This window comes from Sparus aurata, chromosome 7 (assembly GCF_900880675.1).
Source record: "Sparus aurata chromosome 7, fSpaAur1.1, whole genome shotgun sequence".
NCBI classification, from domain to species: Eukaryota; Metazoa; Chordata; class Actinopteri; order Spariformes; family Sparidae; genus Sparus; species Sparus aurata.
In genome coordinates this window covers 6,418,405-6,440,289 of record NC_044193.1, presented here as the reverse complement: position 1 = coordinate 6,440,289, position 21,885 = coordinate 6,418,405, and the positions used below count along the sequence as shown (strand labels likewise).

The following is a 21,885-nucleotide window of genomic DNA, read 5'->3' as shown; positions in this document are numbered from 1 at the left end:
GCAATTTGAGGTCTGTTGTGACATTTCATCCCCTTATTATATTACCGCCCTCTGCAAAGCAGGCGCTGCCTGGTCCGAAATGATGTTACCTAAGCTGACAAGAATTGATGGAATGACCTTACAGCTTGTCCACCGGCGGAAAATTGCTCGGCGGGTTTTTTAGTGAAACACTGAACAGTGAAAACAGCCGCGTGTCCAGGTTTGTGTTTTTATCCCTCGTCGTACACCAGACTGTGGCAGAACAGATCAGAGGAGAGGAGTTATTTATATATATATATATATATATATATATATATATATATATATACATATAAAAGGAACAACAACTCCTGTGAGTCATGTAATGTAAAATATGTGGTGGATTGTATTTTTTGACATACAGCCAGACAACAAGAAGTTATAATCACCCTCCAACACACACACTCTGGGGGCCATGTTCCATTATTCATTCACAGATGCATCCATAACATTTGCATATTTCATTTGTCTGTTAGATGCCATAATAAATATCCAGATAGAGATTGTGCTCTGTGACAAAAGTAGTTGAAATGTATTAATTCTGGAGCAAGAGGTTGGACAACAATGTGACAAGAAAGTTTAGGAAATGCAAATATGAGAAGTGTAACTTTTCTGAAATATATAAATAATTCGAGCTGATTCACCAGAAAGTGAGTTCCAAAACTTGAGTGTCTCTGCTGGATGTATAAAAAAGTTTGTAAGAGTACATTTTGAAAAGAAAATAGCCAAAATATGGCATTGTTTTTAGGCAATAATTAGAAACAAATATCTTATCCTGATATTTTGAAATATCTCAAATTCGAATATCTTGATACTTTTGACCAAATCCCTCAATGTTGATATTGCAAAAACATCGTGGGGATGAGTGTCAGTACCTGCTCAAAAATAAAAACACAAAAAGATATTTGATAAATAATCATCAGCATGCATTAGAACCAGTAGAACAGTTTGGTATGCTCAGAAAATGACATCAGGAAAAGACGCTAAAGCCACGTCATGATATAACGGTGTTCATGTCAGAGATCATATAAAGACTCATCTCAAGATAACAATGTGAAGTCAATATATTTCCCAGTGCTTTGGTAGAAAGTTAGTATGAATCAGCAGCGAAGGTGAAACTGTGTTTGACAGGCACTAAGTCTCTCGCAAATGAAACGCAGAAACGATAAGTAATAAAACATCCTCTCAAGTTCAGAGTTGTGAAGTGAAAGGTGGTTTTCCAAAAGTAATTTATTCCTTCGACGGCGTTGCGTGGCTGACAGTCGGAGCGCTGAAACTCTCCGGGTTGACTCATCAGTCGAGAAAAGATTAACAGCTGTGTCGGAAAAATATCTTGTTCTCTGATTCTGACTGAAGGTGCAAGACTGTGAGAATGAAACTACGACTCCTGACCGTGTTTGGTTGGAATCATGCGCTTGAAGTTCATGTCATGTGCACCGCTAACGGCACGTGGGAGGAAAATATGCCACTGAGAGAACTGTATTGTTTTTGAATTTACTACAACTCTGGCTGGCCTCTTATCTGGAGAGCTCTTCAGGAATTGATCTGCTAAAACGAAGACAGCCGAAAAAGCAACTTCTTCTTCTTCTTCTCTTTGAAAGGACACTGATCAGTCACCTCAAACATAAAAGTTTTGCAAATTTAAATACTGTGATACATCGAAATCTGTATAGAAATCTGCTTCAGCATCAATCCGATGACTGGCTGGTGACCTGTCGATTGCGTGCCTCGCCTCGGGCCCTCCAGTCAGCTGGAATCAGCTCCAGCAGCCCCGCGGGGCTCTAAAGGATCAATGTTCAGTGGGTACAAACTGTCCTCAGGCAAACAAGGCAAGCAGTTCAACATATATATAAAAAAAAGTATCCAATAATTTATGAATGAGGAATAAAAGCATGTTCATTGGAGCATTTCTTTCAGGGAAACACCAACTGCTTTTAAACTCAACGCAACAAATCAATCTGTAAAAATATGTCGGAACTTTCACTTTTCCCCCGATCTCTCATCATTAATACCAAATTACATAATCGTTTCCTGCAAGATGTCAGCAGGAAATCACTGGAAAATCACCAGCCTGTCGAACCAAGTGTCACCAGTCGGCATCACACTGCAGACTTTTAATGGATTTCATCATCTAGTAAACAGCTGCTGTGCGTTCTGTATCACTTCCGCGACAATTAGACATTGCAGTGTGGTGTTAACATTACAACAGGTGAGACGTGTCGGGAGACGGACAGGAATGAGCCACCCCAATTTACAAGCTATCAGCGGTGACCTGCGGGTCACTTATGGAAATGTCTTTATGTAAATAAGTTTTACAGATGGTAATTCATCCCCTGGTAGATCGTAGCCGGCCTCTTTGACAAGCTAATCCGCAGTCAAGCGTGTAATTAAGAACCGAGTCGGGTACGCGGGGAATGCGGTGCATGCGTGCGACATGACAGTGAGGAAGCGTCCGTGCGCCATCAGCGTGGAAACTAATCACCTGTCACCGACTGTTACTGACCAAACAGCCGCTTATGAATTCAATGAGTCAGGTTCGGATGAAGACAGAGAGGAGAAGCATTACTGAGTGATTAATGGAGCGTCATCGTCAGATTTACGTCCTGACAGACGCATTCTGTCACAAGATGTTTGATGTCTGACAAAACCCTGAATATTTATTTGGGTAAAGAGTCAAAGTTTGTAGCTGCAGACACGAACCACACTTTACAATGTTGGATCCATATTAAACCAATAGATCACCTTGTCATGATCACTTCAGTCCAGCAGGAATGGATATTTCGCCAGTGCAACGTTTGCATTTTGATTCATTTTACATGTACATGTGTTTTCTTGATTACTGGCTGTTTAATAACTGTTCCTAGCCTGGAGACTCGACTGTGTTGGTTCCACTCGCTGCTCTTATACTGTCGTGTTTGGCTGCAGCTGGTTTCAGCAAAAAAAAAAAAAAAAAAAACCTATAAAAACCTGTCGGCATTTTGATGCTGAGCAGGTAGTTTTACAGACACACACGTTTAGCTGTTAGCCAGCTGGCGAACGTGGCGGAGCTTTTTTGTTGCTGCAGGGCCGGATATTTCTTTCAGGTGTTGGCAGCGACCAAAAATAGAGGACTTAATGTTTGTCAGGTGACCAGAAACTACAGCGAATGAATGGTAATGTTGCTGCACACCTGCTGGATGTGTGAACATGGTTTGCCTGAGGTTTAACCGTCAAGGTGACAACACAAGGTTGCAAAATGAGCGAAATGTTTGTAACTCCTTCACGCTGCACAAACATAAGATGTACAGTGATTAATGGCTCATTTATACATGAGAAGTTACAATAGGAAAAAATTATGAGGGTGCATTTTTAAAAAAATGTGTGTCAAGGTGAATGTAAGCAGCTGCAACAAGATGGTGATGATAACATTACATCATCACATTAAGAGTTTAACAACATTGTTGGTGGACGGACGTCTCTGTAAAGATGTGGGAACAAAAGTCTAATTTCATGCATTTCATTTTCCTGTGACCAAACATCACCCAGGAGCAGCCTGAGTAAAGTCCAAGATGGATTAACATGATTCTCATCCTGACTCTCTTCCCTCTGGTCCCAGAGGGCGGTCCGGCCGGTCAGGTTGGATGATAGAAAAAAGCCGTGGTTGGTTCAAAGTATGAATTTACAAGCCAAGATATGTCGATGTCATGTTCAAGACTAGTTTCTGCTGCTTCAAAGTGGCCAAAAATGTCAATGAATACAGGTTTATCAATAAGCTGAGATCTACTTCCTCAGTATTTAACACAATTACTGTCACGTTTGTGAATTACTATTTCCGCTACGTCCGTCCTTTTAAATATTCATGTTTGTGACAGCTGCAGCAAGAGACGCTGCTGAGCATCTGCTGTTTGTCACAAGACCGTCGAAAACTGATGTTATACTCTGTTAAAAATAGGGGATATATTTTTACATATGTGTGTTTAACGCTCTGTATTGAATGTGTATTAATTGATTATTAGGTCGACTATGTTTTTAAGCAAACAGTTGATTAATTTCATGTTATTGTCAAATTCACATTCATAGAAATCTCAGCCTGTGCAGGAGTTTGAGTTCCACTTTTTAAATCAGTGTTATCGATCTCGGACACTTGGGGGCAGTGCAACAAACTGTATATACAATAATGACTTAACATCCCCTCCTAAAGTTAGTTTGACCAGCTTTAAATAGTTGGTCGTTACCAACATGTGACACAGCTGTGCAGCTCTACACACGCTTATGTAAAAGGGTTTGAAGATGTTTTTATTCCCTCTCACTTTTTTAACAGCTGACTCTGATTTAATCAGCTTTGAGAAAACCCTTCACGTAAATCCACTCTATAAGTACCCTTCCCGTTCAGCGGCTCTGCCCACCGACAGGTTCTACCGTAGCCACATGGTAATTAGTCCGCCGGCAAGATCGAATACAATGCAAAACATTATGCACTTGGAAAGGAGGGCGTTACTTATAGAGACAGTCCCCTGTGGCATCGGGCCAGTGCTGAACAGAGGAAGTGTTGGAGAGCTGCCCTGCATTCAGAGCGGAGCAGGTCAGTCTGAGGGAGGAAATGGAAACAATCTCCCAGGACGCTCCAACCACTCGAATGAGAAGTCCTGCAATATCCGGCCTCTGCCTGACTTGATCAGGAGCTGATATCTCCCTCTGCGCCGCGGCCCGAGAGCTTCTGTGCATCGCTCTTTGTCGGGATCAGGACTAAAAATACAACAATCACTCTGAGACCTAACTGACCGTTTCTTAAGCCCCGTCGCCCTTTGTTACCGCCGCGTGTCAAGTGTTAACGTCTCGGACGTGATGCGGTTTTCAGTGATTCAGTGGCTTTAATGTTCTCAGCTCGTGTATCTGAAACAACCCTGAAACTGAGTCTTTGATTTATATGCACATGACGCCGTCCTGAAATTGATTCTCACTTCATGCCCGCATTCTCATAGTTCTGGTTTGGAGGACTGAGTTAATTCATACGCAATTAAATGCACTAAAATAACACAACAATATAAATGAATGTGACATAAATTGATGTTTCTGCTGAACTTGCCTCCGTGTTTATTTATATGTATCAAACTATTTATTTACTGTTAATTTATTCATTTATTCCTCTTTTTTAAACTTATTTATTTATTTCCCCTTTGCATTTTCCCCCATAAATTTCCAGAAACGTAATTAATTCTGTATTTTTTTATGCCTTGCAGCTTCAGTATACAAATATAAAGGCAATTACTACCCTTGTGTTAAGAGTTACATGACTACAAACCAGAAATATCAACTTACGTCAAATTTTACATATTAGCAAGTGCGTGCATTTATTTCTGTTATCATGTTTGATGCATTTAATGGCATAAACATGTATTTATTGTGCCATGTTTTTACTTGGCACAAAAGGAGGATATGTAAATAAAGAAGAAACATTATAAAAAATTTAAAATCAGACTCTCATGTGATTTTAACGTAATTCAAACACTACCTTTAACTTCGGCATTCTGGGTCGCCGGCATATTAACTTCTCCAAATCCAATAAAGGCTACATGTGGATGTGCTGTTATGAAAAAGTGCCATAAACGATGATGAGAACAAAGTTATTTTTCATCTCCCAATCAATTAATTCAGCACCTGAACACACTGACTTCGCTTCATGTGTAAAAATAGATGCGTGCGAATAAACTTAAAGAAGAACGCGATCCGTGAAAAACTCACATGAGATTGTTTTGAAATGTAATTAATACAGTTCACGTGACACCGGAGAGAGGAAGAGAATTGAGCCTGTGGCTGTTTCTTTTCATTAAAGCAGCAGAAGACGCCCTCCGCTCCCTCGACGTTCCCTCACGCCTGCAGCCTCTCAACCTCTTCCCCGTCCTCACCGAGTGGGCTCCCAGGTCCAGGTGAGAGAGGATTCAGAGGGGCTGTATCAAATCTCCTCAGGCGAATACCTGAGTGGATTCCGATTTAGGTTTTTTTCTTATTCTCAGAGCGTCGGGCTCTGGGGAACACAGTCCTGCAGCCTGAGCTCGGCTCCCTTTGAACTCGACTTAGATTTTCTCGCCGGGGCCACCGGCCGTAAGCAGATCCAATGTGTTGTTGAGACCTGAGAGGACGGGAGGCGCCTGATGTATGCTTGATTAGAAACACGAATTGTGCGGAGTGCATCCCCGGTGAGTTTTCACCCTGGTGGATGTGTCAGAGTGTTTTCTGACGTTGCGTCTGTATTCATCGCTTTCTCCACATTCAGCATGTCACGCCTCCCGAGAGCCTTAAATGTCACGAATCAATACATTCGAGACCATTTGAGAATTTTTCTTTGACTTCCTTTTATTCCCTTGCAGTTGTGCAGCGCAGCGCTCCAAGATTAAAACAAATGAATGGTGGCAGTCGGCTACAGAAACAAGAAAACCAGCCAGTGTACATTATTGAAGAGAAGAGCAAGTAATGAATACATGAAAATGGGACACGCGGTGTTCACATTCAGATGAGGAACAAAGGATCCACCAGTTGCCTGGACTTACAAACAGAATACAAATTAAACTAACGAGGGGATGAGGTGCAGGTGGAGAGAGACGGAGAATGAGTGGAGGAAACAAGGGAGCAGGGAAGGAGCTGAGAGGAAGGACACTAGGAACAGGACTGGGCTGACGAAGAAGGAAACGACGCTCCCCTCTGGAAACCAGGGGTCGCGTCCCGTTTGTGATCACAGCCCAGCCGCCAGGACACAATAACAGCAGTTAATATGTCGGTGAACTACAAATCGTCCTAGGTTGACATCTGTACGAAACTTGGCATATCACTTTTATTACAAAATGCTTACTGGCCACCTCTCACACCACGAGGTGGAGAGGATCGTGGTGGCAGTATTACAAGTCAGCGGGGTCGACCACTGGATGTATTTGAGAACACCTGCGGACAGTTCCACTGGTTTTTTGAGGCGTCTACGGAATTCGGACCATCTCCATTCGTGAGCGTGGCGACCAATTCAGGTATTTTAAGATGGACACTGACCCAAATCAAGCGGTGGAATAAGCCGAACAAGAGCATGAGCACAGCTTAAACAACCTGAACAAACGCAAAGTAGCAACATAAAGAAATGTAAAATTTTTTGTAGTTTCTTTTTCTTGTTTTTGCAGAAATGTGCTTGGCAGACATTTCCTATGGCGATTGGGTTGGTGACCAAACATCAAGAATCACTCGTTTTATAGCTATATTACAAAGCAATTTGAATTAACATACGTAACATAAATCCCAAACTTCCATCACTTGCGTTACGTAACACAAGTTACGTCACGTATGTTAGTTGCGAGACAGAACGTAGTTGGTTTAAGCCAAAGTACGATCTTTCCCTAAACCTAACCAAGTATTGTTTTGTGCCTAAACCGAACCAAACCACACATTTTTGACAACAAATATGGATGTTGCATATTACAATTATTTCTATATCAACCAAAGAGGCCTTCATGTGCCACCAGAGGGTTAGGTAGAGTGTCACAGTCTGAGTCTTGCTGCTGTATTTGAAGAGCTGCAGTGAGAGTAAATACACTCGACCCTGTAAAACAAAGTGCTGCAGGTGTACTCAAGTTTTGTTAAACCCCGACAAGTGGGGCTCCATTAAAGTTTGACTAAAGCAAATCCAGGTTTATTAGTACATCACTTGTTCAAAGAGGGATAACTGGGCTTATCAATCAGCGAGGATTAAGGGCTCCAGGTTTGACAATCAATTCCACACGGCATCAAATACAGATGAGGCTCGTACAAGCACGCGTACGTGAAGCGATGACTGATTTCTAAAAAACATTTTGTGGTATTTGGCTGCAACTCAGTGGGATTAGCAACACAATTCCAGGTTTCGGTGAAGTATCTCTTCTCTCTCCATCCCTTTTTAAAGCGCACCGTGCCAGGCCACTCTGACATTTTCATGATGAAGAGAACGATAAGGAGCGGATGAGCCACACAAAAGCCTCCCTCTTGGGTATATTTAGGCTACTCTACGTCCTTGTGTAAGAGGTAAGGAATCGCAGCGAGTGAGAATCTGAAATTAAACCAGCAGCAGCAGCAGCAGAAAATGGCCCCTCTGTTCCTCGAAAAAAACAATAGATATTGCCTATCTATCGGCTGCACGAGGAATGTGAACGCACTTGAAGGCTGAAACATAAAAAATTAAAGTCCGTGTGAAGGAGGTTTGAATTGTCATTATACCACAGAGGGGTGGGAGGCAGACAGAGACGGCCGGCTTCACCGCCGTCCACAATGCAATCATAGGGTTTTTCTGCCGTGTTGAACTGAATTTCTGACTTTAATTAAAAACTAACAATGGGTGGGACCATTTCTTGTGGATTTAACGGTCTCGAGAACTGTTGTTTTCCATATTTCCAGAGTGTTCCCTGTTGTAATTTTGGTCACTTTCTTCTTGTCTTGTTTCATTTCCACTTCCAGTCAGGTTTATGATTACCTGCTCCGCCCTGATGTGTTGCACCTGCGTCTCATCGTCTTCCCTCTGCGGGTTTATTCACTCCGTGTCCTCCCTCCCTTCCTGTGCCGCGTCGTCTTTGCCTCGGCGTGAGATTTCTGGTTCTTGTCATACTGTTCCTGGCGTGTTTTCAACCTTTTCTCCTCTTTATTACCAACCTTTTTCACCTGCTGATTTGGATACCTTTGCCTGTTGGGCTGATTGTCAGTGTACCGACCTCTGCCCAATTAAAAAAAACCCTGAACTTCTATCCTGTCTGTTCGGTGGGTCCATCGAAACCAGTTTTAAAAGTAATATTGAGTATGAACGGTTTTGTACCCTGGAAGTACAAAATGTTCTTTGCAGGGAGAGGGTTTGAGCAGGTTCGGAGCTGTGTGCTGACCTAGAAAGAGTGTCAAGGGGAAACAGTGGAAACATCCTGAGTCAGAAACATCCATCAAAGACGGGTAAACTCGGTGTCGAAGGGGCCACGAGGGGCTTTAGTTCTTCCAAAACCGGCCTGAACTCCCCCAGTAGAGGAGTTTGGTGAAGAGGTGCTGGTCTCTGAGATCACTATTGGCATTTCTGATGCAACACCTCTGCCCAGGTCAGTAAAGCTGCCTGCTGTGTTGCGGGGTGATTGATCTGGACGCGTGCAGGGTGCTTTTTTTGGAATTTTCATTGCAATCTGTCTTGTTTCGTTCGCCCGTGCGTAATTATTATGTGTGGCGTTTGTGTCAAGCTGTCTGCCGGAGCACTCAGCAGCCTCATAATGTGCGTCGTCCATTAAAGCTGAGTATTCACTCTGTCTGTCAGCGGACAGCGACGACTTGACTTCGCTGTCTGTGATTTGTGACCCTTCTCCTTCACGTCAGCCACAAAAACAAGACTTCGGAATGCATTTCTTCACACAACGACTGATTAGTTACGAACCTGGAAACTTTCCAGACTGTTTTTATGATCGGCTCCAATACTCGAGGTATGACCTGATCACGGGATAAGCTCACCTCCGATCTCCTGACAGCCACAGTGTAATCAGACGCTTGAGGAGCTGCATGTGAGGTGAAGCTCTCACCTGCAATTAGAGAAATCATGACATTGGTATTGAAAAGCTGTAACTGCTTTCTTCCCGACGGCTCGAGGCGGTGTTTAATACTGGATAAGATCGACTTAACGCACGCACAGGTCAAGAGATTGAAACAGGAAAGACTCTGACATCACGCCCCCCACCTTGCCCTCAGCATCGGCGTATCTCTTCATCGTTTTTTTCTTTTATCTATCTGTAATCCTCTTGAAGAGCGCTTGACACAGGTTCAGTATATCAGGGAGGTAGTGAGAATTTCTTAATCACTCAAGAAAGTGGTGGAAGAAGTATTTATTTCGTGAGCTGGTCGGTTCAGGAGGAGAGAGTCAGGTGCAGAGCCAGACGCTCTGGAGGAATAAACACCCAAAGTCACAAAGGTTTCTTCCCATAATCGAGGGAAGTAGATCTTTTAGATTATCTTTAAACTTTTGGGATTCATCTTCACTCCCGTTTATCAACCTCACTGCAGCAGCGATCCGCGGAAGCGACCTCCATTGTTGGGTGTTTATGTTCTGTGATGTCGACTGCCGGAGGGAAAATGTAATCGTGAACGCAACGTTACAGAGAGGAGAACCAGAGCCTCTGGTGAGTGATTGACCCAAATGCAAACATGATAATCCACACACACCCCTGCTGCGTGCTGTTGCTGCTAGCTTAGGGCAAATAAACACAAACTAGCTTCACTGGTGGTCAGGCGGGCCGATGAAACGCACCGTAACCTGGAGGAAACGTGAACATAACAGAACAAAAATGCATAAAGGAATTCGCTGCAGAATTCTTGCGTAATATATCTTTAAGTAGTTCAGTCTTGTGGTTCCCAACTTCGGGTTACAGCCCTCCTAAGAGTCACAAGATATGATTGAAAAAGAGAGAGGAAGAGTTTTTTTCACAACTCTGTATAATACTGTGATGCACACTCATATAGAATAAAACAAATATTTGATAATCTGATCTTTTTTGGTATTTCCATCCTCAGACGTTTAGAATGTGAATGTCTCTTCAGTTAAACTCAAATACATGCGACGCATTTTAAAACGGCCCCTATACAAGAAAAACTGCTCCATATAAGAGGTCACAGGCTGGAAAAAGAACCGCCGGTTTAATATTTAACTACAGTATGTGTGTTTTATGGACTTCATCTATTCTTTATGTAAAATCCGCATCTGGACAGTAACCGGTCTCTGCAGCTGTCAGATAATCTAGTGCAATGTTTCAGAAAAATTGAAATAATCCAGTAATGTACAAGTACCGCAAGTTTGTACTACATGTAAAACCACTTACTCCAGGTCTCTGTGGCTTAGTGGCTTGTACACAGAGGGATTGTAGCACCAGCCACACCTCAGTCAAGTGTATCTTGTGCTATGCAGCATTCTCAGCTTGGCCTCTTGGGCAGACATCTGCCCTTAATGCCCCCTAATCAGTGTTAATCCACTTATGTTTGTCAGCTACAGATGCTCGGGTTACCGCTCCAGAAGAGAATAACTTCATCCTGTTGTCCAGGGATAAATTCTGTCTGCTGGTTCTGGCGCGTTTTTGAAGTGAACCTTACTTTTCACTCAGCTTGGCGCCTGTGTGCTCTCCCACACCTACGTTAGCTTCACATCTCATATCTGAGAGTGTTTGCTGGTTGCCCCCGGTTTCCCCAGGCTATGAAACCACCTGGGTGGCATGGCTTACTTTTCCATTTGGGTTTGCGGTTGCTGCTGTTTTTCAGCTATTTCATCCTGTCGTGCCATTGCTTTTTAGTTCTTTACCACGCTGAGCTCTTTTCAGGAGCGCGAGCACACAAAGAGAACAACACCACGGAGACCATTTTCTCTGCAAAAACTCGTCAAAACTAGTTTATATAGAGAGAAAGAAAAGAGCACACCTCATGTTTTCTCCAGGTGTAGTCGTCAACAAATACCTGCTGCATCAGTGCCTTGATACAACGAGGCCGTGTCCCTCAACAGTGAAGACTCGAGGGCGACGGCAGATATGGATGACCCTATGAATGACCCTGGCCCCTGTGCCTTGGACCGTATGGATATTCAGGGCCTTCCAGCGCCTCGCTTCAAGGCTGCAGATCCATGTCATGACCCTCATTACTTTGGACCTCATGGGCAGCTCCCTCTCTGGTTTCTCGTTTTCCTCAGAGCATTTCCTCCAGTCCGCTGGGGGCCGACCCTGCTGTAGTCCTTTGCATTTATAATCAGGAGGCCTGGTCATTTATGTTGATGCTGGTATCGTCCCTCGCCGCCGGCTGTATGCGCCTCATGAGAGCCGCGGGAAAGCAGACGCTGCACGCTGACAATGGCGGGAGCCGAGCCAAACTCTGACCTTTTGTTCGCCCCACTTAGATGTGAGTCCCTGTGTCCCTGCTGGTGGGATGTGGTGGAGGATGGATTCAGAGTCAAAGTACTGATGCCACGCATTAAAAACACGGTTCTAAAAGACACTTCACATAAGAAACACTGGGAATCAAGAGCTCCTGTCGGTTGGTTAACAAGTCTCCTTTTCCCCTTTGTTGATGATTCCTTCCTCACTTGTTTCTTCATAAACTAATCATTAGCTACTGTGTAAATAATGGATGATGCGTTACTGGTTAACAAATGTTTTTTTGCTTGCAAACACTTTCGTGAGAGAAACCCGTTTTTATCGTTTCTTCCTGCACCAAACGCGCAGCAAACATGACGATAATGTTAGCGAAAAAGCATGGCGTACATTAGTTATCGTAAGTCAGGTTTTACTTGGCCTATCAACACAATTTAAAAACTGGTATAGAGTTTGAAGGCCACACCAACACATACGTTGGAACCGAGACTCACCGAGGCTCCGTCTTGCTGCTACGTCATCTTAAATTGGCCACGTGATTTGAATGCGCCGGCGTGCCAGTCGACCTCAGAGGGTTAATTAGCAAATAGGTCCTCTGTCGTTCCCTAGTAACTACCTGGCTACAAGTCCTGTATTGAAAAATGTACTGTCTGTCCGGGTGCATTAGAGCCTGTCTTGCTAAGAAACCTTGATGCTATGAGATGATAAATGTTTGATTTATTTATAAATCTGTAGGTTCACACACATTTTACTCATCATCACTTTGTAGTTTCTGAATTGTTGTATTAAAAAAGTAACAGGGCTAAAATGTTACTGATGACTATGGTCAAAAAAAGGTGCTGTGTTGCACCTGTAACCACACCCACCTGTGATGTCACAGAGTCCTGGAGTACACCTGTACATTACGGCAGCAGTGTGAGTGCGTTAAACCACTAGAGGTCAGCAAAGACGAGATTTTCAGAGAATGCTCGAGTTTCTCTTTTCTCAGTTGAATCACTGTCGCTCTGTGCTTTTTAGCATCTTTCAGTCCATTGTTTTGGTTTTATTGACAACAATTTTTACTGTTTTGGTTCACTCCCACCATTCTCATCCAGTCACAGCGGCTGTTTTCTGCATCAGCTCTGTAAGTGGTTGGCTGCTCATATAGCAGAGCCTTTAGCAGCTGATGAAACAGCAGATGTTTCCCCTCAGGAGTTGGTGACGACCAAAACAGAGCTAAAAGGAGAGTGAATACTGGACTTACATTTGTCAGGCTGGCGGAAACACTGACTACAGATGAATGACGATGTTTTCCTGTGAAGGATGTGTAATTGTTTGCCAACCATAACAACCGCATGATCGTAATCCAATATTGTGTTTATAGGTCTTTCGCTGAACCTGACATGACCGGAAAATCAGTTAATCATCCTTTAAGTTTGACATTTTGACCTTTAATTATCCCACTGTAATTGGCCAGATTAATGAGATTTGCCAGGAATTATTATGTTTTGTTTGCATCATCGATATCAGATAAATCATGTTCAAGACAGCAGTTTTTTTTCTCTCCTCCATCTGACGGTCCCGCCTCATAACGCATTGTGCTCAGGTAGTGGCATTTTATTTGGCCAACGCTCATCAGCAGTCTACCTCTAGCTGAGGCATCACAATCCCTCCGCTTACACCCATCAATGCCCCATCAAGGGCCTGTCCAGCCGCTGTCAGCTGATTGTCATGCTGCTCGCTTCTTATAAACCAATCTGTCATGCATTGTTAATGTTTAAAGGATGTTGTCGTGTGTGCTGTTCGCTGTAGCTCCATCACACGATGCTCGGGAAAAAAAAGATGAGATTCCACTACAGGACCGGCCGGATTATGGGTGCATCTGTTTCTTTGATATTAGACTCTGTTCTGCTTACAGACGCTTGATTTGATTTTAATTGTTAAAGAAATGAAAGTACAGTGCTGTAAGTCAAAATCACAGTAAGCTTCTTAGCGGGGTGTGCAGAGTGTTGATGAAATCCCCCAACTTAATCCAGCGTCGGTATCAGACAGACATACTGATGCAGGTTTTTACGGGAGCTCATCTCTGACACCAAGGAGTTATTTCATTAACACCAGTTATTTTCTCATTCCACAGCACGTAGATGAATAATTTCTGTGCGCCGGATGAAGATTCACCTGAAATTCCAATGGTTACATCATGCCTAATGCAGGGAATAAAACAGAGGAAGATTTTTTGATCTGATGACCCGATCATTGATCTGACATCACCTGTCTGTGCCCTCAGAATCCACTCTATCTCCAGACAGTGCTGTGGCTGGCTTGGTTAGGTGGAGAGAATATCTTCATATTTCTTATTTTAAGTGTTCCTTTTTTGTGTTAAAAGGACTTCATAGTTGTAAACAAACTTACATCCTTTTATGTTTTTATCCTTTCATACTGTTCATCACTTGCAGCACCTCTATAAAGCCTGAACGCGCCTGTCTCTTTAAGAACACCCCCGCCCACAAGCTCAGTCCGCTCTGATTGGTCAGCTCACTGTCGATTGTGTTTCTGCATAAACTCTGTTGGTGTTTTATGCAACAGTGCAGCCATCCTGGGGGCGTGGCTGTGTCGTTGTGACATCACAATGTCAATGAAGTCCATGACTGTGGATTTTCATTGTGTTTTGATACTTTCACACAATTATTTTGCACTGAGACTTGACTTAGAGTCAAAAGATCCAATGCATACAGCTCAGCTCTGAAGATACGAGATGCCAAATTGATTTTAAGAGAATTTAAGAGATGCCATTTACATCTTTCAAGCTAACTTTCTGTTGGCCAAAATGGCAATTACAAGGTCACCTGATAGACTGGGGCCCAAAATACCCTTTTACCTACTGGCTTACATTGTGAAAGAAGCGGCTGTAAAACGGTGGAGAAATTTTTTTGAGTGTCACCTCCGCGAAATTAATTGTTTGAGCAAAATTTAAGCCCGATAACATTTGGAAAGTCTAGAAGAGCCGCACAATTAAATCTTTTATCTCTATTTAAGGTAGCATGGTGCTTAACCGGAAGTTAGCCAGCTGGATCAGCTCCACATAGCGGAAGATCCAGGTAATTATACACCCAAGAAGTCAAGACTCTAGCTCTGATGCTGTATCCACAATTTAAATGTAAGACCGATGCTGTGCTAACGCTTTTAACTTTCACAGAGCAGATTCCGACATATAGAAGGACGTAAATTACGTCTTTTCAAATCAATGAAGATATCAGGGATTCTGGAGACTTCTATTGCGCCGGACGAGCTGTATGGATTCTTTTTTTTTGTTTCGTTTTTTTAGACATTTTTAAGAAAGGCCCACGTACTTAAGTTGTTTTGGAGAATGTAAAGCTCCCGAAACGTGTTGTGGACTACAACATTTCACCCACCCGTCCTTTGGAATGACTTTTCATTTTAGGGTGAACGCATCCTTTAAAATCTGATCCATCCATCCTCTTCAACATCCTCTCTATACGGACTTTTGTTTTTGCTCTAATGCAATAATAATAATGCAATAACAGCATCACCCGGCTTCCTCCTTTCCTGTTGTTATAATTCGTTCAGCCGGTGCTTTCTCTCACTTACACGTTGGCGTTGGGACACTTTCCTGAAGCGCCACTCGCAAAAACCCTCAGAGGTGCCCTGTTTATTTAAAAAAGATAAAATATGCATCAAGGACGAGCCGACGTATGAGAGTTTTAAAACATTCTGCAGGAGTGTTTCAGAGTGATACATAATGCATCAGCTACACAGTAACAGATAGCAAAGAACCCTTTCCCCCCCTGATGTTCGTCTCATCAGGAACACACTTTCTAGGATCGCAGTTTTTGAACGCTCGCCAACTGCGGCATTTCATACACGTCGCGGCGCCTCAGATGCAATTAATTTTTATTTATTTTTGCCCCCTTGTTGCACAGCCAATTGATTTCAAAAGGCGCTCCTGCAGTCGGAGCCCTCCGGTCACAGAAGCATCCTCTGCAGACCACAGCCTGTTGAGGAACTGATGCTAATCTAGATAGAGGGAAGACTCGGGGGCTGGCACTTTCTCTTCCCCACCACCCACCACCCACCATCCACCACCCACCCCTCCTTCTCTCTCCTCTCTCTTTCCCCTCAGATTGTACTGATGGTGCTGCAATATGTCGCATGACCACGGCCAGAGCTGCAGGCTGAGGTGCAGTTTTCTCCCATGCTTTATTAAATCAACGGTGTGTGCCTCTTGAAGCAGTGTGTGTGTGTGTTCATTACAGCGGCTCTCTTGACACAGAACAAAGCGCAGGCTCGCATGTGTTGCTCATCCAAAAAAAAAAAAGAAAAAAAAAAGACTCCCTTTTGATCCCTCGTGACGCATTTGCCTAATGTCATTCTATGTATAAAAAAAAAAGAAAGAAAAATATATAAAACAACTCTTTGAATGTGTTATCTGGACATCTATTCAAAGAAAAGCTTTGATATGTATGAGGATGTCCTCATGTATATTCATCCTTCCTGAACTTATGCATGATTCTTTTGCTGCATTGCCTGTGTGTGTGTTTTTTTTTTAAGGGAGCAAATAAACATTTCCTCAGTGGCTTTTTTTTTTTCCTCCTCCTATTGTTTTTTCAACCCTCTCTCTGCGTGTTTAGTCCCAACAGTGCTCGCTGCAACAGAAGTTGAAGTGGCTCGCGGGGTGTTTTAGCACAACAAGATTGAAGTGAGAGGCTTATTGAGCTTGTTTGACTGTTTCGCCGGGGCTGAGTGAGGGATCTGCCCCCAGACATTTGCACTACAGCATCCTGCTGACTTGCTTGCTTGCTCACACTGCCATAGAAACAGGGTTCCTGAGTGCAGCGGAGGCTCATTCTGTTCAGGAGCGAGCCGGGGAGAGGATCGAGGAGGAGAGAGAAGAGAGTGGAGAGAGAAAGAGAGAGAGAGAGAGAGTGAGGGGGGGGGGGTTTGAAAATATAAAGAGGCACACACAGAGCGAGGAGAAAGTGTGTGTGTGTGTGTGTTTGTGTGTGTGAAAGAGAAAGAGAGAGAGAGAGAGAGGGATCAACAGAGGAAAAGTGAGAGACACTGTCACCGGTGAGTACAAAGCTGTCACAGCAGATTGAATCAGCGGTTCAAATCGGGATGCTTTGAGCGTCTTTTCCTTCTTCTTCTTCTTCTTCTTCTTCTTCTTCTTCTTTTCTTTTTTTTTTTCTTCTTTGTCGATTGATTTCTCTGGCTTGATTTCAGCGCCGTGAAGCAGGTTGCAGGTTGTCAGTTTGTTGTGGGATGTGACAGACACACGGCGAGCGGACACAGATGCCGAGACAGCGGTGGCTTTTTCATTTGTCAATCAGTCGTTGCCAACCCGGCATAACCTCTCAATTGGTAATCTTTGTCTAACAGAGTGTATTTACTTTTGAATAATACATGCAGATAGAACTCTACTTCTCTCTCTCTCTCTCTCTTTTTTGTGGCTGCCTTCCCCTGACTATATCATACTCCTCTCTATCATTTATGAAGCACCATGTTAATATTTGATCAGAGTGGATGTCTGCAGCTGCACTTTCCGCCTCTATCTTACACACCTCCGCCCATTACACGGCCGTCTGTCTGAACCCCGGTGAAATTGAAGAGATATCGATTTGTCCTTTTCCACGGCTCGTATCAATTATTGAACTGTGCTGAACTACCGCTGCGTGCTCCACCTGTGCTGGCGGAGGTGAGCTGAGACGCACACTCGGCTGCATAGCGTAAAAAAAAAAAAAAAAAAAAATGTGAAGTCAGGTCACAGCTTTTTGTGGTGCATGTGCCGTGTTTTTTTTTTCTATTTGAGACTGTCTGCTTGTGTTTGCACATGCTTGTGTCACTTTTCACCCACTCCCACCCCACCCCACCCCCCACCCAATCCTCCTCCTCCTCCTCCTCCTCCTCCTCTTCCCCTTCCTCGCCCTCGCTGGGTTTGATCAACGTGCATCATGACACTTTGATGAAGCGCCAAGGGCTGTGGGGCTAATAGGGGGAGAGATCCAGCAGGATACCCTGCGCCTCTCGTTCAGCCTGGGTGTGAGGAAATCGTGTTATTCTGATCATCGCCTGCCATGTTGTCACTTTGGATTTACAGCACTTCAGGTGTGATGATGAGCAGAGATCCCTGCCTTGAGTTTACCCCCCCCCCCCCCCACGAGTCTGGCTGCAAATGTTGCAACAAACGTGTACAACCTGTTATGTCGAGTGTTAAATCCTGTCACTGTTTGTGTTTATCTCTGCGGCTCACTTGGATCCACCTGTTCCTACAGTGATGGTTATATATTTTTCTCTTCCCCCCGCCCCTCGTTCAGCAGCAGAATTAAAGCAAATCCAGCCAGCCTTATCAGTTTTCTGCTGGCTCCTGCAGTGACTGGACCCCAGTGGCCCTCCCTGGCAGGCTGCGTATGTGTGTGTGTGTGTGTTTGTAGATGTGTGTGGCGGCTCCGCTCTGGTCGTGTGCACATTTACATGGTTACAAAGCGCATGTGACCGGGGGCATGCATGCGTGTGTGTGTGTGTGTGTGTGTGTGTGGGTGTGTGGCGAGCAGGGCTGACATGATTGTGTGTGATCGGGGTAGCCTCAGGGGTCGTTTGCTTTCTCTTTGTGAGCGGATTCAGAGATTCTGGCATTTGTCTTCCTTCCTCTCTCCTGTGACATGTTTTATGACTTCTTGTTAAAATGTCACTCACTGAGGCTGGACTGGAAGATGTCCCTGTGCGCGGGGGACGGGGACGGGGGGCTTAGCGTGCGAACAATAGTGCACAGCGGTGTGATAATACCGGTAAAGCACACAGCTGGGAACGCACAGCTGCAGGATGGGTGAGATAATGCCGAGCTCTCAGCCGGGCCCCTTCCAGGCACAATTTGTCTCAACACGTTATGAAACTGGACTGGATTTTGACAGCCCTGTGGCACGGATCAATACGCCAGCCGCTGCCGTCCGTGAGGGGAAACAATATTGCTCTTGTTAACGAGAGGATATTCTTTTCAGACAATGATTGCACTTGTTAAGTGGGAGCACAAGAAGCCAATTCTAAATAAAGCACCTGAGAGGAGGGGAGACGCCGGTGCTGACGAGGTAGCAAAATGTTCCTGCACATCTCTGAATTGTGAGAAAAACAAAAAGCCTTGAAGTGACTGGATGCTACTAACATGCAGGTGGTTGTTTAGTAAGGCGGGGCTGGAAATATGTAAAGATTTAGCTATAAAGACTGGAAAATTAAAGGTGCGCTATGTAGTTTTGGGGAAGAAAGATCCTCACTGACGAATGTTTATACCTAAATAAACTAAATACACAAACTGACCTTAAAGGATGACACAGTTTCATACTATTTTACTTTGTTTATATGTGGCGGACCCTGCCACCTGTCTAGCTTCAAACATTGTTTTCCTCCGAGAACAGCTTGTTCATTCAGTCATGGAAAAAGTAGATATTGCAGAGTTTGTATTATAACCTCATTAATGTTGCAAATATTAAAATTCTGAGTTTGAATTTCGTCTCAAAAACGACACAGCGCTGCTTTAACTTAAAAACATCAACAGAATGTGAAGAAATAACAATTTTCAACCTCAACTTTAACGTCCGTCTATTCCGTTGCAGGGCAGTTAGCATGCTAACCAGCTAGCCCCAGTCCGTCCTGCATGAAAGCTCTCGTGTAAACACCGACAACACAAGAGGCTACCTGAGCTAACAAGCTAACAGTTACAGTTAGAGGCAGATATGCCGCGCCTTATTTCCATTGAGTAAGAATTCGACAGGTAGCCGATTCTTACATATTGCCCCTTTAATGCAGAAATATAACATTTTTCGACTGTCCTACCCTCGTGGTGTTTCCTTGTAGCATTACTGTCGCAAAGACAGCGTTAGCAGCCTGGCTACTGTCCAAAAAACCCACGAGTGCCACTTTTACACAAAATCCCTGATCCTGGTTGTATTGATACGTATGCAGGTTTTACAACTTACTGATCGAGTAGAAGAAATGTTGGTTTTGAGCCGCCTCAAGTTGCGGCGTTCTGGGGAAACATATATCAACGGGGGAACAGACTTTGACACAACACTGGCGCTCTCCGTCCAGTAAATGCCCGACTATTCACTCCTGTTTTACCTCGATTACGATCACTCTCCCTCTTTCATCGTCTTCATTTGGGTTCTTAATCTGTTGCAGTGAGTCGTTTCCACAGTTATTCCAGCTGTTGAGCGGTTACCCGGGGACAGCGACCGGGTAAATCAATGCCTCTTCCTGTTTCGGTTCCTCTGTGCTGTAATTCAGCCTTTGTTTTTCCGGGAAATTTGAAACTGGTGGCAGACGGAACAGCGTGGTGAAAGCCAATCCATGCACAGATGGTGTCATTTTTCTACGCTGTGCAATCAGACGAAGCCAACCGATCCCTTATTGAATCTTTTGCTCACAATCTCTCTGAGATAGACTGACTGAACGAACGCGGTCGACCTCCTTACCGATCATCGATACTCATGACAAGTCCGGGAACAACAAGTCCCTTTTCATTTAAAAGATTGCCGATAAAGGATTATCTTTAATATTTATGTAAGGTTGGAACGGTTTGATAAGAACAGCGATCCGCCTCAGTTTACTGCCGATGTTAATCATTACTTCGAAACAATGATTTTGCCTTCAGGTAAATGTTAAATGCTTGATATTTGCTGAATGATAAAGTGGATTTACTGGTGATGTTGTTTTATTTCAGCTTCTGCATCTGTGCAGTAACACAACACCTTCTTTTTTTTTACCTTCTCAGCATAAAGAAGAAATGAGTCAGGGAGGGGTTAATGAATGTCACGCAGCAGTCGAAGCCCTCCATCCTTCAGATATCAGACTGAAGGGAAATAAAAATAGTACAGATTTAAAAATAAGAAAAAACAGGAGCCTAGGGCTGCAACTAATGTTGTATTCCACTCTGGGTTAATTGATTGACCTATACATATATAACAACATTTAACCCTGTTTTTTTTTGTGTGTGTTTCGTCTCTTCTCTGGCAAATTAATTACACTTGAGACAGAAGCGCAGCTAGGTGAGGGCAGTCTGTAACCACAACAAAAAGCGGACAAAAAGAACGATGATACTCCATGAATTATTCAGTTTTGTGTTGGGTGGCAACCAGAGATAAGGTGCGCGACCGCCACCGTCTATGACAAAAGCGAGAGCAGAAAGAAACCGAGACGATTCGAGAGCGGGTGTTTTATTTACCCGATGTTATCACGTGTGTATCATCTGCACAGTGTCAGTGCTTCATTTTTAAATATCACAGTTATCGATCACAACTCCAGAACTTTAAAAGATTTCAGTATATCAGCAGATATGGCAGAATGTTTTTAACATTTAAGTCTGTAACATCTTTAAATAAAGCAGTGACTTCCTGTAACACCTGACTTCAGGCGTCAGAATTCAATTATTAACTCATTTTGACCTCTAAACTTCATGTAGTATCACTTGAGGACATTTTTGAGGCACTAAAACATTAAAAAAGCAAAGATTTATGATGTGAATTCAGATTTGTGCAGCAGTATTTCCTCCTAAACTTTCCCATCATGCATCTCATGAACCCCCTGGGATGTTGCATGTGACCCTCAGGAGGGGTCTCGACCCCGACGTTGGGAATCGCTGACAACCATAAGCAGTTGAATCTCGCAAATTGAACGTGGTAGAATTGTTGCTCTTTCCTCGTCATCTAATCGATCAATCAGCTGATCGTTTTGACCCTGAAGATTTCGTTTCCCTCCGAACAACCGCCTAAAAAGATTTGACGACGGGCTCGGACCCGGTTTCAGATCTGATAAAATGCGGTTAAATAATTATCGACGAAACTCTCTTATGTTTACACTTTCTATCCAAACTTTTGAGCTAATAAATTAATTTAACAGTCCAGAACATTCATAGGTTTCGGTGTGTTTACGGATTCTGACATTGCAGCTTTAAAGCAAATCTTTCATCACAACCTGATGTTGTTGCTGAACACTGTGATCTCTTCCCAAACACCAGCAGCAGATATAA

The 21,885-nt window shown here is 43.6% G+C and overlaps 1 protein-coding gene across 3 annotated transcripts in view; it reads left to right on the top strand.

Annotated features, from left to right (window-relative positions):
* syt6a (synaptotagmin VIa) overlaps nt 1–21,885 on the top strand; it is a 67,519-nt gene that overhangs the window by 11,014 nt on the left and 34,620 nt on the right. The window contains exons 1-2 of one of the 3 annotated variants that reach the window (XM_030423801.1): nt 16,577–16,940; nt 17,094–17,231. The exons of 1 other annotated variant lie outside the window; for it this stretch is intronic. The gene's annotated coding sequence lies outside the window, so the exon portion shown is untranslated. Of the gene's footprint in view, nt 1–16,576; nt 16,941–17,093; nt 17,232–21,885 lie in introns of those variants that run through there. One more of the 3 variants, XM_030423800.1, reaches the window with a different exon arrangement.